The sequence below is a fragment of the Oryctolagus cuniculus genome, chromosome 12 (genome assembly GCF_964237555.1).
Source record: "Oryctolagus cuniculus chromosome 12, mOryCun1.1, whole genome shotgun sequence".
In the NCBI taxonomy this organism is placed as follows: Eukaryota; Metazoa; Chordata; class Mammalia; order Lagomorpha; family Leporidae; genus Oryctolagus; species Oryctolagus cuniculus.
In genome coordinates this window covers 6,211,426-6,224,150 of record NC_091443.1, presented here as the reverse complement: position 1 = coordinate 6,224,150, position 12,725 = coordinate 6,211,426, and the positions used below count along the sequence as shown (strand labels likewise).

Genomic DNA, 12,725 nt, shown 5'->3' with positions numbered 1-12,725 from the left:
CCAAGTAGAACAAAGTCAAATTGAACCACACCTGGGAATATCACAAACTGTCAAAAGACGAAGGGAGGATCTTGGAAACAACAAGAGAATCATGGGATAATCAATAAGATTAACAGCTGACTTTTTGTCAGCAACCATGAAGGGAAAAGGGCAATGATTTGCATATTCAAAGGAACAACAAAAAGCTGTCAACCCAGAATTTTATACACAATGCAACTATCCTGTAAAAACAAAAGGAGAAAAGCATTATTCCCAGGGAAGCAAAACTGTGACAATGTAACCAGCAGAACTGCCCCAAGAGAAGTACCACAGGGAGTCTTTTAGGATGTAATCCCAGTCCCCCATGTGGATGGCAGGAATCCAGTGACTTGAACTATCACTGCTGACTCCCAGGTTCTGCAGCAGCAGGAAACTGTAATCAGGAGGCAGAACTGAGTATTGAACCCAGGTACTCAGATATGGGATGTGGGAGTCCTAACTGCTAGAACAAATGCCCACCGAAGGAGACACACTGCAGATTCAAAGACACAAATAGATTGTAAGTGAAAGGATGGAAGCACACTGGGCAAACAGTAAATAAAGGAGTGTTGGGGTGGCTCTGTTAATTCAGATGAAATAGACTTAAAGACAAAAGTTGTTACTATAGACAAAGAAGACAATTTATAATAATAAAAGGATCAGTCCATCAGGAAGACTTTACAAATACAAAAAACACCCACCCAGACTGGAAAGGAAGGAATAAAAGTATTTCTGTTTGAAGATGACATGAACTTTATTCACAGAGAATCCCAAGGAAGCCATTAAGTTCTTATTAGAAGTAGTAGATGAGTTTAGCAAAGTTGTAGAATACAAGACTAATATGCAAAAATTAATAATAAAAATAGCAATGAACAAATTCCATTTGTAATACTAGCAATCTGACAATGAAAGGAATAGAATATATAGGAATACATTTAACAAAGAAGTGTAAGATCTATAAACTAAAAGCTACCAAGCATTACTGAAAGAAATTAACAAAGAACTAAATAATTGGGATGAAATCCTGTGTTTGTGAGTTGGAAAACTTAATATTGTTCAGATGGCAAAACTCCCTAAAATGGTCTACAGATTCAATACAATCCCTTTTAAAAAGCAAGTTGCTTTTTTTCTGTGGCTTGTCCAGCTGTTCCTAAAAATTTAAATGAAAACTCAAGGGACCCAGAATAACCCAAACAAAGCAATCTTGAAGAAGAACAAAGTTGCAATATTCATAATTCTCAGTTTGAAAAATTACTATAAAGGTATAGTAGTCAAGATGGTGTGATACTGGCCTAAAGATAAATATTTGGATCAATGGAATAGAATTGAGAATCTAGCAATAAAGCTTCACATGTATAGTCAATGGATGTTTGACAAGGGGGCCAAAATAAGTGGGCAGAGGAGTAGTCGCCTCAAAAAATTGGAACAATTCAAAATCCACCTGCAAAAGAATAAATTTAGACTCCCTACTCCACCGTGTATCCAAAAATTATCTCGAAATGGATCATAGAGGCCAGCACTATGGCTTAGTGGGTGGAAGTTGCCACCTGTAGTGCTGGCATCCCATATGGGTACACGTTAGAGTCCTGGCTGCTTTACTTCCAATCCAGCTCTCTGCTATAGCCTGGGAAAGCATTTGAAGATAGCTCAAGTCCTTGGGCCCCTGTGCTCACAGGGGAGACCCAGAAGAAGCGTCTGGCTCCTGGCTTTGGATCAGTCCAGCTCTGGCTGTTGGGCCCATCTGGGAAATGAACCAGCCGATGGAAGACCTCTTTCTTTCTTTCTGCCTCTGTCTCTCTGTAACTCTGCCTTTCAAATAAATGAATCTTTTTAAAAAATGGATCATAGACCTAAATGTAAGAACTAAAACCATAAAACTGAATTAGGTAATGTTTTTCTAGATAAACACCAAAAACAAACGCAAAAAAATAAAAAATAGGGAAATTTATATAAGTAAAATAAAAAAACTTTTGTACTTCAAAGGCAGCATCAAGAAATTAGGGCGAGGGCTAGCACTGTGGCATAGTGGTTAAATCCATCTCCTGCAGTGCCGGCATCCTATGAGCACTGGTTCAAGTCTCAGTTGCTCCACTTCTGATCCAGCTCCCTGCTAGTGTGCCTGAAAAAGCAATGGAAGATAGCCCCAGTGCTTGGGCCCCTGTATCCACGTGGGAGACCCAGAAGAAACTCCTGGCTTCAGATGGGCCCACCTCCAGCCATTAGGGAGTAAATCAGAGAAGGAAGATCTCTCTCTCTATATATAAAACTCTTTCAAATAAATAAATAAGTCTTAAAAAATAGGGCAAACTGTGGCCAACAGTATAGAGATTAAATTCTTAATTTATTAAATTAAATCCTTAAATACTAGAAATATACTTGCCATATGATCCAGCAATTTCACTACTGGGTATATACCCAAGAGAATGAACATGTTGTGTCAAAGAGATATCTGCACTGCTATGTTTATAGCAGCACTGTTCATAATAGCCAAATATGTCATCAACCAAAGTGTACATCATTAGATGGATGGATGAAGAAAATGTTATATATGTATTATATATGTGTCTATGTGTATTTTATACATATATATGTACACACAACTGAATATTACTCAGCTATAAAAAGAATGAAATTCCACCATTTGCATCAAAATGGATGCAACTGACATCATGTTGAATGAAATAGGCTGGACATAGAAAGACAAATACCACATGTTCTACCTTAAATATGAGTACCCTAATTAAAAAAAATAAGAAAAGAAAGAAATGCCTGTGTGTATCACTGTTGCTGCACATAGTTTTTTATCAAACTTTTTTATATCTTTGTCAAATCAATGGTTAAGAATATTATACTGCTATAGATTTAATGATCTGTGATTACTTTAAAATTTTACTGTAATGGTCATCTTTATTCCCTATAGTCCATGTATCTACTTTTTACTTGTTGAACTCTTTATTTAGTGGAGCATTAGGCCTTGACTGTAATGTAAGCTAAAAATACATTATCTCAAAAACTAAAATAAGGAAGAAACAAACAAAGAAAGAAAAAAAAAGGGAAGAAAAAAGAAAGAATGAAGGAAAGAGAGAAAGGGAGAGAGAGGGAGTGAAGAGTGGGAGGGACGGAGGAAGATAATATCATTATATTCTCCAAATTGTAAAATAATAGGTAAATTAAAGAAAAAAAGAAAATAAGTCAGCTGTTTGGCATAGTGGTGAAGACGCCAATTAGGATGCCAGCCTCCCGCAGGGGAGCCCATGCTCTTATGGGCATTTGGGGAGTGAATCAATGGATATGATCTCTGTCTCTCTTTCAAATAAACAAACAAAAACTTTTAAAAAGAAAATAAAATACAACCCACAAATGGGAGGAAATATTTTCATTTCATATATATAGTTAGGTACTTGCGTTTAGAGTACATGAAGTACAATGGAATAACAAAAAGACACATATCCAAATCAAAATGAGCAAAGGATTTGGACAGTCATTTTTCTTGGGAGAACATATACAAATGGCCAATAAGCACATGAAAGGATCCTCAATATCATTAGTGTTTAGGAAAATGCAAATTGAGAATCTACTACACATTCACTGGGATAGCTAAAATTGAAAAATACACACTGTAACAAGTCTTGATGAGTAAGTAGAGAAACTGGAATTTTCATACATAGCTGGCGGAGCTGTGAAATGGTGTAACCACTTTGTAAACCATTTTGGAGGTTTCTCAAAATGTTAAACATAGAGTTACCATATAACCTAGTAATTTCATGATTTTGTGTATACCCAAGAAAATTGAAAATGTATTTTCACACAAAAATATCCTCAGGAATGTTCTTAGCCACATTGTTTATAATCATCAAGAAGTAGAAGGAACTAAAGTCCATCAACTGCATAAGAAGAATGCTGTTCCTCCACACAACGGGTATTATTTTGTCCTAAGAATGAAATAGTAATATATGCTACAACATAGATGAACCTTGAAAACATTCTACTAAATGAAAGAAACCAGACACTTAGGGCCACGTATTGCATGATTCCATTTATATGAAATGTCCAGAACAGGCAAATTCATAGAGATAGGAATTAGGTTAAGAGTTGCCAGGAGTTGGGGAAGGGAGAACAGGGAATCATTGTGAACAGCACAGAGTTTGTTTTTGTGGAGATGGAAGTGTTCTGAAATTAGATGGTGGTGATTGTGGCATATCTCAGTGCATATATTGAAAACCATTGAATTGCACACGTTAAAAGCATACATTCCATGTTTTCTAAATTGTAACTCAATAATACTGCCATAACAATAAGAAGATACTTTGTAGAAAAAAGTACATAAGAATAAGCACCTTAGGAGGGGAATTTCTACAGTGTAAAGTCTGTGGCAGGAATTTAGAATTGCCCTTTGATCCCCTCTTCTCCTATCTCTTTTAGGTAAGCATGAGGGCATTGAACTAGACTGTTTCCCAGCTGCTCCTGCAGGTACGTGTAGGCATTTGACTACGTTCTGGATTAAAGTTTAAGAATGAAATGGTTGTGTGAAGCTGCCCTGTGTGACCTTTGAAGGAATTTGGTGGCTTTGTAATGCCTCCTTCCCATTTTATGCATGCGAACTGTTGGGCCATCTTTGAACACGAGCACCACCGTGGGAAGCTGAGTTGTTGGGCCAGCTTAGGGAGTAGAACCTTCCAAAAGGGTCTGATCTCAGAGAGAAGTAAACTCTACTACATATTGGCTATGGTTATTTTGGCCACTTTTAAAGCAATAAAGCCAAGCTTCTAATTTCTAGAATAATATCTTTGGTGTCATATCACTGATTTTTTTTTTTTTCTTTCCATGGCTCTATGAGGTTCAAGTGGTTCCAGACGAGCAATTCTGAGGCCCTGAGGATAAATCAGCACAGTCATTATCTTTCGAGACTTGACAGTGTCGAGAAAGAGTTTGTCACGTGTGTGAATAGCTAATAGAAAGTGCAGCAACGGCAAGAGCAGAGTTTCAGGTGGCGTTTCTTGGAGTTGTAGTTGAAGTTTAGGTGAGGGTGGCTCTGGCGCCAGTGAGGGACTTCACCAGGAGGGGGCTGTGGTTGGACTGAAAGGGGAGAGATGACGGCAGCAGCAGGCATTTGCCAAGGTTGCGATGCCTCAGTGAAACTGAAGGGAGAAGTGGTTTGTGATTACGCTGAATTCTCCTGGTTGACCAGTCCTGCAGCTGTTTGGATTCAGGTCAGCACAGATGTCCATGTCAGAAATTTGAATTTGGTGAAATGGAAGTAAGTTGACTCTTATCAAATGCTTTTTCTGTGTCCATTGAGGTGGTCATAGTTTTTGTCCTTCAGTCTGTTGATGTGATTTATGATATTTATTGATATGCAAATGTTGAACCACCCTTGCATCTCCGGGATAAATCTCATTTGCTGGTGATATGTAATCTCTCTCTTTTTTTTTTAAGATTTATTTATTTACTTGAAAGAGTTACACAGAGAGAGAAGGAGAGGCAGAAAGAGAGAGAGAGAGAGAGAGGTCTTCCATTCACTGGTTCACTCCCCAACTGGCCATAACGGCTGGAGTTGTGCTGATCTGAAGCCAGGGGCCAGGAGCTTCTTCTGGGTCTCCCACTCGGGTGCAGGGGCCCAAGGACTTTGGCCATCATCCACTGCTATCCCAGGCCATAGCAGAGAGCTGGATTGGAAGTGGAGCAGCCGGGACTTGAATCGGCACCCTTATGCGATGCTGGTACTGCAGGCGCGGCTTTACCCGCTGTACCACAGCGCCGGCCCCATATATGATCTTTTTGAGGTAGTGTTGGATTTGGTTTGATAAAATTTAGTTGAGAATATTTGCATCTATCTTCATGAAAGGCATTTATCTGCCTGTAGTGTTCTTTTTGTGTAATGTCTTTGTTTGGATTTGGTTTCAGAGTGGTGCTGGCCTCATAGAGTCAGTTCAGCAGAGCTCCATCCTTTTCAAAAGTTTGGAAAGTAGGGGAGTTCCCCTTTAAATGCTTTATAGACCTCAGTAGTAAAGCCATCGGTTCCTGAACTTTTCTTTCATGGGAGACTTAACTATTGCTTCAATCTTATTGCTTGTAATGGGTCTTTTTAGATTCTCAACATCTTCATTTAATCATGGTAGGTTATATACATCTAGGAGTTTATCCATTTCTTGGAGATTTTCCAATTTGTTATCATATATTTGTTCACAGTAGTTCCCTCTGATCGTTTGTATTTCTATGGTATCAGTTGTAATGTCTTCCATTGTAATCTTTAGTTTTGTTCATTTGAATTTTTTCTCTATTTTCTTTGTTAGTCTGGATAAAGGTTTGTCTGTTTATCCTCTCATAAAATTGCTTTTCATTTTGTTGATTTTTTTGAGTTTCAATTTTGTTTATTCTGGGCTGATTCTTACTATTTCTTGCCTTCTATAAAATCGGGGATTTGTTCTTGTTTTTCTAAGTCCTTGAGAGGCATAATTAGATTGCTTATTTGAGATCTATTTTTGTAATGTAAGCACTTATTGCTATGAAGCTCCCTCTTAATAATGCTTTTACTGTATCCCACAGGTTCTTACGTTTTGTGTTTTCATTTTCATTCATTTCAAGAAAATTTTTAATTTCCTTTTTAATTTCTTCAATGATCCACTGTTCGTTCAGTAGCATGTTGTTTAGCTTCCATGTAATTGTGAAATTTCTGTTGTTCATGTTATTGATTGCTAGTTTTATTCCTCCGTGGTCTGAGAAGATACATGGAGCCTGGAGTTGCACCCATGTTTCCCACATGGGGGACAGGTACCAAACTACTTGAGCCAGCACTGCTGTCTCTCAGCATTTTCATTATCGGGTAGCTGAGTATCAAACCCAAGTACTCTGATTTGGGATGTAGGTGTCTTAACTGCCTGGCCAAACGGCCACCCCTTAATTTATTTTTAATATTAATAATTTTACAAACAGGAAAATAATGGTATAAAGATTTTGCTTCTTTTATGCATTAATTAGAAAACAACTCCATGGGGCTGGCACTGTGGTGTAGCAGGTAAAGCCATCCCCTGCAGTGCTGACATCCATATGCGTGCCAGTTCAATTCCCAGCTGCTCCACTTCTGACCCAGCTACCTGCTACTGTGCCTGGGAAAGCAGTGGAAGATGACTCAAGTCCTTGGGCTTCTGACCCATGTGGAAGACCCAGAAGAGGCTCCAGGCTCCTGGCTTCAGATCAGCTCATCTCTAGCTATTGCAGCCATCTGTGGGACTGAAACAGTGGATGGAAGACTTCTCTCTCTCTGTCTGCCTCTCTGTAACTCTACCTTTCAAATAAATAAATAATCTTAAAAAAAAAAAAAAAAGAAAACAACTCCACCTAACCAGAATACAAAACCATAATATGATGGCAGGCATTGTGGCCTAGTAGGTAAACCTCCTCCACTTGGAACACCCACATCCTGTATCAAAGTGTCTGTTTTGAGTCTCAGCTCCCTCACTTCCAATCCAGCTGCCTGCTAATATGCATGGGAGGCAGCAAATGATGGCTCAAATACTTGAGTCCCTGCCACTCACATGGGAGAGCTGGATGGAGCTCCAGGCTCCTGGTTTTGGCCTGGCCCAGCCCTGGCTGTTGCAGGCATCTGGGTCATGAACGGGAAGATGGAAGATCTCTCTCTCTTTATGTCTCTCTGTCACTCTGCCTTTCAAATAAATGAGGTTAGTAAAACACAGTATAAAACACAAGAACATAAAGTAGAAAAAGAAATTATGTTACCTTTGCTCTAATTTTCAACTAGTTAGTTGAAAAATGATACTTTGTTTTCACTTAGAATTATGTTAATGCTAACTTGGCAAAATAAAATAATATCATTTTAAAAGTAAATTAGTTATTTTCAAAAACTTTTTGCTTTGAAATATCTTTAGAGTTACAGAAGAATTAAGATTTATACTATTAACTAAACCTCAGAATTTATCCGATTTCATAAGTTTTTCTTCTAAGTTTTCGTTCCAGATCTAAAACCACCTGTAGTTGTTAACTCTTGGCTTCCTCCTTAGCTGGACGTAGAAGGCTGAGTGGACGAAGGGCATCTCTCCAGGCATCTGAAGCTCAGAGACGGCAATGGAGCCACCAAGTGCTGGCTGGAGACCAGGATCAGTCATGAACAAAGCCTCAGGCTGTGCAGACCAAACACGAGAGCTCTCTGAAGACCCTGAACTGGTGTGCTCCAGTAAGATCATTTGTTCCATCACCGATTGTTCAGACACCAGGTTAGGCACAGACAACAAAGACTCCAGGCCTTGCTGGCTGGACGTCCTACCTTGTATTTATTGGGTATTTATCAAATGCCTTCCACTGACCCGGTGATACGAGTGGTTACCTTCCCATTAGCGTGCACTGCGTGAGTATTTGGTTACAGGCTTGAAAGAGTTAATGTGCTGCAGCTGCCTCCCGTGTGCCTGGGGAGTCCTGCACCTCCCCTGCCCAGGCTGCAGATGTGTTGGGCTCAAGGATGTGTTTTCGTTTCCCCTCATGTTTATGTTTCTGCTTTCTGTAAAGTCTCCCGAACTGCAGCAGTATCTTCCAAGTTCCCTGACATCGTTATAAATTTCATTAGGAAGATGAAGCCTTATGGGGCAATTAACTCCAAAAGTGGAACAAAGCAACAGCAAAGAGATACTGGCCTGCAGTACTTAGCACTTAGCTCTAAAATTGAGATAAGCCCTATCAGCCCAGGGTTGTGTTTAATGTTCACTGCCGCCTCTATACCACAGCTACAACCTAGCGGTCACCGTGTTAACACTCCCCAATATCTATTACAATTAGTTTTTGATTAAGAGGCCTAACGTGGCTTTTGAAGCTTTTTATGTTGTGTCAAATGGCTGGTGATGGAGTGAAATGCACAGACGCTTGGCGGTAACAAAGCCGATTGGAAAGGGTTTCCGTGAACTGTTTTATCATCCTAATGGAGACCAGATGACTCCAACTCCCCCCTGAATTTCAACTATTTACTGAAGAGTCCTTGTTTTGAATTACCGAAGATTTATTCTTAAATGACGACCTCATGCATTAAGAATCGCTAATAACTGATCCGTTTGAAATTTGGGAAAGCTCTTAAGGATGACCAGAGCGATGTTCACAGAGGGTTTGTTTTATTTTATTTTCCATTTGATTTTTAAAAAGGCAAATGCCTTTGCCGTTTTCTAGAATTTAATTATTGTTTTGAGTACTGTTCGCGAGGCCTTCCTCTGTCGAGTTAGGCTCTCTCTGCTAGGGTTCCCATCAGTAGTCTCGGCCTATTGTCTGAAAGAGCAGCCACTGCTGTTTTGGGAGGAAAGGGAAACTTTGCTTAGTTATGTGTGGTATAATTCTGTGTGAACTGAAAGTATCTCTCAATTCTATAAAGTTATATTAGCTGAAACAAAGTAAAATTTAAAAAAACTGTAAAATATACTTGAAAATTAAATGAAAATAGTCTATATTAAACACCTTGTAATTATGAGACATGCTTTTTAGAAATATATAAAAATTATTTCAATTGATACCTAGTAATCATATCTATTTCTGAAGTACAAGATGACATTTCAATATATGCATAGGATGTGTAATGGTCAGATTAGGGCAACTGACATATACATCATCTCAAATATTTATTTTTTTGCTTTGGGAATAAACAAATCCTCTCTACTAGTTATTTTGAAATATACAATTACTTGTTGTCAACCAATACTTTTTCCTCCTACCCAGTGCTTCTCCTGTTAACCATCTTCCCTCCATCCCTTTCTCTGCCTCACTCTTCCCAGCTTTTAGTAACTACTATTGTATTCTTTACATTTTTAAAAAATGAATTATTTTGTTAAAAATTTATTTGAAATGTATCATTACACACACACACACAGAAAGACAGAGAGAGAGACAGAGAGAGAGAAAGAGAGAGAGAGAGAAAGAGAGAGAGAGAGAGAGAGATGTGTCTTCCATCTGCTGGTTCATTTCCTAAATGGCCGCAATGGCTGGGGCTGGGCCAGACCAAAGCCAGGAGCCAAGAGCATCTTCCAGGTCTCCCATGTGGGTGCAGGGCCCCGAGCACTTGGGCATCTTCTACTGCTTTCTTGAGTGCATTAGCAGGGAGCTGAATTTGAAGTGGAACAGCCAGGTCTTGAACCATAGCCCATATGGGATGCTATGCCACAACACCAGCCCCAATTCTCTACTTCTTCTTCTTCTTTTTTAAAAGATTTATTTCTTTATTTGAGAGGCAGAGTTACAGAGAGAGAGAGAGAAAGGTCTTCCATTCGCTGTTTCACTCCCAAATGGCTGCAACGGCTGGAGCTGGGTCAATCCAAAGCCAGGAGCCAGGAGCTTCTTCCAGGTTTACCCCACAGATACAGGGGCCCAAGGACTTGAGCTATCTTCTACTGCTTTTCCAGGCAGGGAGCTAGATAGGAAGTGGAGCAGCCAGGACTCGAACTGGCACCCATATTGGATGCCGGCACTGCAGGTGGCGGCTTCACCTACTATGCCATAGTGCCAGCTCCTCTGCTTCTTTAAGATCAACTTTTTTAGAGCACACACCAGTGAAATAATGTGGTAGGCGGTGCTTGTCTTTCTGTGCCTGACTTATTACTTACCATATTGGTCTCTACATTTCCATCCATTTTGCTGTGAATGGCAGGAGTTCACTATTTTGCATTGCTTAAAAATAGTATTCTATTGCATGCATACACATACAAAACACACACATGCATATTCTTGACCCGTTCATCCTTTGATGGACACCTTGATTGAGCCATATTTTTGCTGATATGAATAGCAACAGCCTTTTTACAATTATGTGTCTCTTTGACTAATGTACTTTTTTTTTTCTTTTTGACAGGTAGAGTTATAGACAGTGAGAGAGAGACAGAAAGGTCTTCCTTCCGTTGGTTCACCCCCCAGATGGTCAGGAGCCAGATGCTTCTTCCTAATCTTCCATGCGGGTGCAGGTGTCCGAGAACCTGGGCCGTCCTCCACTGCCCTCCTGGGCCACAGCAGAGAGCTGGACTGGAAGAGGAGCAACCGGGACTAGAACCGGCGCCCATATGCGATGCTAGCGCCGCAGGTGGAGGATTAACCAAGTGAGCCAACCCTGACTAATGTACTTTTTCACTGTCTCTGGCCTTGGCCATGCCCCTCCCTTGGAACCTCAGTCTCTTCCCCTGGAGCCTGGGGCTTTGACAGATGCTGCCCGAGTTTTTGTTCACTTCTCTCGGTCACTGATACTGCGCCATCTGATGTTCTAGATAGCTAAGTCCTGGAGTGCAGGATCTTGGTATGGTGTGCTGGGTTCATACCCAACTCATGAGACTTGTTCTTTCCATGCAAAATAAGAGCAATGTTGGCCATTTCATAGGGTTATCCTAAGTAACCTATGAGGCAAACAAAACCAGGTGTCTGGAGTGCCTGCTAAATAGTAGCCCAGTAGTGATTTCTATTTCTCCTTTTTCCCTTTCATATTATGTCTTGTCTAATGGCCCTTTGTAAGATTTGAATGAAAGAAATTGCCGTGATGTTTGAGGCATCCATTGTGGCATTATAAAATTGAGCAAGTACTTTCTATGTGGTGGAGAAGGTGTAGAAACCGGTGTGAGCTCTGGGGATCCTGAGAGAGTGCCAAGTCCGTGTTGCTACACAAATTGTGTCAAAGCAGCAGACAGGGGATTTCAGTAGAAGCAGAGAGGAGAGTGGGGAAGGCCATGCTCAGGGCTGACCCTTCACTCCAGATTGAAGTGGGGCTTCACCACTGATCGGGTGGTTAATCGGAAGTTCACAGCAGGGCAGGTGTTTGGTCCACGGGTTAAGATGCTTTTTGGGACACTTGCATCCCACAACAGAGTACCAGGGTTTGTATCTCGCCCCAGTGCAGGTCCAGCCTTTGTGGGCATATGGGGAGTGGGTGGAAGCTCTCTTTTTGTCTGTCAGTTGTATCTGTTCTTTGTCTCTCAAATAAATAAATAATAAGTAAATAAATGTACATACATCTCTATCAAAAAAAGGAAAGGTACACAGAAAGTATATACATTGGAAAGAGTATGCATGGATCTCAAATTTTTTTGCATCAAAATAAAACTTATGTTTTACTTCTATTTTTCCATGAACTTTTTGAAGTACTCTTGTATATCATTTTATGTAGTTTCCTCAACCAATCCCTGAGCCTAAAGCAAGAACTAAAGAATTCAATCACTGGATATTTTATTACTACTACTACTAATATTCATCAAAATAAAACTTGCTATCACAAAAGTATTGCCGTGAATATGTGCAAAGATTTTAAACCAGGAAAATAAAGCTGAACAGATCCCTTGTTAATATTTTACTTTTCAATTCTTTTTTCTAAGCATTAGAGTCTGGAGACCCATTCATCTCACGCATTTATGCTTTTGTTCAACACTAGGGTGCTGTTTCCCAAGCACATGTGTTATGTTTTGGGTAGTTTGTCCCTCACCCCGCCTGACCCTGTTGGAGCCTGGTCCCCAGCGCAGCAGTGTTTGGAGGGTCATGAGTGGATTCATAGTGTCCTCACTGGAGCGAGCTGCCTATCAGCCCTTTCTGTCTTCCACGTGTACTTCTCTGCTCCTCTGCCTGAGTTGAAGCAGCATTTGGTCCTCACCAGATGCTGCCAATCTCAGACTCCCTAGGCTCCAGCTCCCTGAGCCAAAATAAACGTCTTTTCTTTATAAATTACCCATTCTCAGGAATTCTGTTACAGC

The 12,725-nt window shown here is 40.2% G+C and overlaps 1 long non-coding RNA gene across 7 annotated transcripts in view; it reads left to right on the top strand.

The window, feature by feature from the left end:
* LOC103352191 (uncharacterized) overlaps positions 1-12,261 on the top strand; it is a 141,547-nt gene extending 129,286 nt beyond the window's left edge. For 6 of the 7 annotated variants that reach the window (XR_011380426.1, XR_011380427.1, XR_011380423.1 and 3 more), the window contains 3 exons: positions 4,441-4,488; positions 8,037-8,209; positions 10,853-12,261. This is a non-coding gene — a long non-coding RNA (uncharacterized lncRNA). Of the gene's footprint in view, positions 1-4,440; positions 4,489-8,036; positions 9,461-10,852 lie in introns of those variants that run through there. The other variant, XR_011380422.1, reaches the window with a different exon arrangement.
* The last annotated feature ends 464 nt before the right edge of the window (positions 12,262-12,725 follow it).